Raw genomic sequence first — 5,000 nt, 5'->3', positions numbered from 1 at the left:
GTTGGACTCGTGATCGACAGCTATTTCCCTCCCGGAAGAGAGCTCAGAGCTCGTATGACCGATCTATGGGTAATGCTATGACCTTACACACACACACACACACACACACACACACACACACACACACACACACACACACACACACACACACACACACACACACACAACTCCCCACCCACGAGAGTCGGAGTAACGACCCGAAGTGCAGCGATACCGAAATAATTTCGGCCCTGGGCAGGATTCGAACCAGGTACTGCCGCACATCCTTACTGGCAGTCCAGTACTCTATCAACCGCGCCACCGAGTCGTTTGTGTGTGTGTGTGTGTGTGTGTAATGCCACATTACACAAACACACACACGCACATACACACACACACAAACACGTTATAAAGAAAAGAATGTCTTCAAAAACCCAAATAACGTTTTTGTCCTCCAACGTTCTAGGAGCCTGAAACCCAAACACAAACCCCAGTAAAACGTTCTAAACATACTTAATGCTTACTCAGTATTATCCAGAATCATCTAACAATCTTGTGTATCTATCATTCACTCGATCTGTTAAAACAGTGTCACATAACACGCGCTGCTTGTTCGTGTTTGGTTTCAATAACTGGAGGAAATCCAATTCGAAGTTGGTTTCATTATAGGCCATTGATTTATCCTCGACTTAAACGCAGTCATGATTCTGGGGTCGTAAAATCTTTATCTTCCTGATGGGGTCTTCCTTGATGGGCGTCAAATTCCTTAAGAATGGGCGGCTCCTCCCAGGACCAAACCCATCTGGGAGATATCATCGCGCCCATCTCGAAATTTAGACCACTCTGGGTCATCAATTTGGGTTGATGATCTTCAAGATAAACTTCCCTTCCTTTTTTTTTTTTTTTTTTTTTTCCCTTTTGAGGGGGGGTTACCCAAGGCTTTTTCTTTCTTTAAACATGAGTGACCCGAGTTCAAAACCCTTAGGAGGACGCAAATGAATCGTAGTTTTCGTACGGAAGCACTACGTGTGTTTATACACTGACAGGCTCGCTAGGTGCCTTATATAGATCACGCACTTACATATATACATACAAACACACACACATACACACTTGCTGGTATAATGATACGCGCTTAACTGCTAATTCATCCCCTCGACCTTCGCCGCAAGTAACGACGCCCTAACCCGCTCAGCCAGCTCGATGTAGTAGTTTAACTTTTTTTTTTTTTTCAAAGATCCTTAAGTGTCATGAAGTAAGCTTGCTAGCGATGTCCTTCAACAGTCTTTTGATTCCCGATTTGAAGAAGAAGAAGAAGAAGAAGAAGAAGAAGAAGAAGAAAAAAAAAAAATGTTTGAGATCCGCCATAAAGTCAGACTCCACAAAGGATTTGTAAGACAATAGGAACCTCGTGTCAGGAGATTTCAGACGAAGATGCTGAAACTCGCAATTGTCTTGATCGCAGAAAGCCAAGTGTGATGCAATCAAAACCCCAGATGGAGTGAACTCGTTCCCCCTCTCCCCCTTCCCCCCTTCCCCTTTCCCCTCTCCCCCTTCCCCTTTCCCCTCTCCCTCTTTCCCCCTCTCCTCTCCCTCTTTCCCCCTCCCCTCTCCCTCTTTCCCCCTCCCCTCTCCCTCTTTCCCCCTCCCCTCTCCCTCTTTCCCCCTCCCCTCTCCCTCTCTCCCCCTTCCCTTCTCCCTCTTCCCTTCTCCCTCTCTCCCCCTTCCCCTCTCCCCCTACCCCTCTCCCCTACCCCTCTCCCCTTCCCTTCTCCCCTTCCCCTCTCCCCCTTCCCCTCTCCCCCTTCCCCTCTCCCCCTTCCCCTCTCCCCCTTCCCCTCTCCCCCTTCCCCTCTCCCCCTTCCCCTCTCCCCCTTCCCCTCTCCCCCTTCCCCTCTCCCCCTTCCCCTCTCCCCCTTCCCCTATCCCCTCTCCCCCTTCCCCTCTCCCCCTTACCCTCTCCCCCTTCCCCTCTCCCTTCTCCCCTCTCTTCCCCTCCCCCTCTCCCCTCTCTTCCCCTCCCCCTCTCCCCTCTCTTCCCCTCCCCTCTTCCCATCACCCTTCCTCTCTCCCCCTTCCTCCTTCCCCCTCTCCCCCTTCCCCTCTTCCTTTTCCCCTCTCCCCCTTCCCCTCTTCCCTTTCCCCTCTCCCCCTTCCCCTCTCCTCCTTCCCCTTCCACCTTCCACTCTCCCCCTTCCCCTCTCCCCCTTCCTCTCTCCCCCTTCCCCTCTCCCCCTTCCACTCTCCCCCTTCCACTATCCCCCTTCCCCCCTGTTCCCCCTACCCCTCTTCCCAAAATCTATGTATCTGAATATAGAAACGGATCAATTGTAGAATCCCCACCTCCGTACACACACTGATCAACTATAGAATCTTCACCCCGAACTCAACTGCAGAGTTTCGCACTCACACTGATCAACTGTAGTCTCGACCCCAACTACACTCAATATTAGAATCCCCCCAAACACAACACACATAGGTTCACTTATGTAATGTATCATGAGCCGTGATCAACTTCAGAACATTCACCTCAGCAACACTCAGTTGTACAATCTCCACCCAAGAACGCGTGTGTTGGGTGGGGGCGGGGTGGTGTGGGGGTGGGGTGGGGTGGGGGATTCTACAATCAATCACGAGAAACTACACGAATGATAAAAGAAGGCGCAGAAAGGGAACCGTTTGAGATAGGGGTGGGCAACCTTCTTAAGTCTGGGTGCCAAAATCGGACGATTTTTTTATGCAACCTTTTCCCGCGTGTAAAAGGATAGGCCTACATACGTGTATGGTCCACCTCCCTCCACATCCTATAAGAGCCCTAATCCTCCGCCCAGCGCAGCATTCGGTTACCAAAAGAAATTAGAAAATGATTAGTTAATCTTCTTAAGGTGATCTCTGGATTTCGCGTGCCGAAAAAAGTCTTTAGTGTGCCAGGTTTGGCACGCGTGCCAATGGTAGCCCACCCTAGTCTAAGATAGTTACAATTAGTCCTGCTAGCGGCGTCTGAATAGGATGCAAATGTAATTACTTTGAAACCCAAAGGTCCTTTTCGGACTCATTCTCAATCTTAATAGTGTTGTAAAAGCCTCTAGCTATTGACTTAAAGGCTTAGGTTTTTAGGTTCCTTTACAACTGGGCCCCGAGTAGCCATTTGGACCACAAACCTCGCACCAATATCACTAATTGGCAACTTTCTTCAGACTGACACCGTACAGGGTTCTCTGAGTGAGTAAAATGTACTCCGTCAGTTGGTCTGGGGAAAGTGGGGTTCACTAATATGGCAATAGTTCCATATGATTGGTTTGAGTTGTTACAGCTTATTGACATTGAAAATTACGTTTCTTTCAGAGGATCTGTGAAAATATAAGTATAACTATGCGTTAGTGTGTGAAAAGTATAGCTCATCTGTATGTCAACAGATGCTTGGTTGAAGATGTTGCCATATAGGTGAATCCCACTTTTCTCCGACCCGATGAAACTTAACTTAGATACTTCGACTGAATATACTAGATAAGCAAAAATCTAGGCATTCTTCTAGCTATACTATGCTCTAGGTAAGAACAAATGCTCCAACACCTCAACTGAATGTAGAATAATAACAGACTTCTAAACGTATCAGTGCTATAAAAATAGTCAACAAAACTTTCCGAGTTTAACAGCCACCCCGCTACAAGCACAAGGAAATCCATTTCTGTTGTCTTGAATTATGAATTGGAAACAATCACTATCAGTTGGGAGCATACGACAGGGAACGCTTTACTTCACTCACACGGTCTCTACGAGCAAGCTCACCATGCAGACGCCCTTGCATCCTTCCCACTCCAAACATCTCTTGATAGGTTTGATCAACTTGCCCCAGCCATAAATTCTATGATCGTCTCCTTCGTCTCCTCCATCGAGATTTGTCTCTTGTGGAGACAACGCTGAATAGGATCAACATCAGGGGAACGTGCCACATGCCCATATACCCAGAGTTCACGTTCACGAATTATGCTGATAACTAGCCTTGTCTGAGTCTCAGTACAGTCTCTGGTTTGATGTGAAGTCATTCCAGCAATACTCCAATGTATCTCATAATGGGAGATACATTGTTTCATAGCATATCGACCAATTTCGTTTATTATATGTCTACGGTTCGTAAACTTCCTGGTCTCGTTTACATCCTGCACCGAATGACTGTCACAGAGAAACTATTTTTACACTGAGGAGGGGGTTTCCCTCAGCTGAATAAAATTGCTTGAAGACTGAAAGACTAGAATAAAAATGTTAGATGTGGCAAAAAGCATATATACATACATACATATATATATGATATATATATATATATAATATATAATGTGTGTGTGTGTGTGTGTGTGTGTGTGTGTATGTGTGTGTGTGTGTGTGTGTGTGTGTGTGTGTGTGTGTAAAAGAGTGGAATAGATTTTCTGTAAGACAAGCGAAATTGAAAACTACAACATTTTTGCAGCTATCTAACTTCTTTTTGGTATTCTCGGTGTTTCTAATGATAGCCTGTCCTTCAATCTTATGAACATAAACCAAATTTGCATAATCTTTCGTTTATTCAACGTTTTGTCTTTAATAAGACATCTTTTGGATTGTCTATAATGACGTAAGACAAAAACAAGATGGTGTCATGATACCATCCTGTAATTATTTGTCTTATGTTATTACAGACAATCCTGAAGATGTCTTATTAAATACGAAACGTTGAATAAAAGAAAAATTATGCAAATTTAGTTTATGCTTATCCGATTGAAGGCAAGACTATAATTAGAAACATTGAGAATACCAGAAAAAAATTAAACACAAATGCTGTTGTTTTCAACTCTATATGTGTGTGTTTGTGTGTGTGTGTATGTATATATGTACATATGTATATATACATATGTATGTATGTATGCTAATAAAAAACATTGGTAACCTGTGTTCAATTATGCCAGAGTAACCACTGGTAAAGAGAAACTAAAGAAACAGAGCGCTTTCGTATATTACATCATCAGTATAAAGTACAAGGAAAGAAA

This window comes from Oratosquilla oratoria, chromosome 26, assembly GCF_046742065.1.
Source record: "Oratosquilla oratoria isolate Oo_2021 chromosome 26, ASM4674206v1, whole genome shotgun sequence".
In the NCBI taxonomy this organism is placed as follows: domain Eukaryota; kingdom Metazoa; phylum Arthropoda; class Malacostraca; order Stomatopoda; family Squillidae; genus Oratosquilla; species Oratosquilla oratoria.
This window is presented reverse-complemented; position numbering follows the sequence as displayed.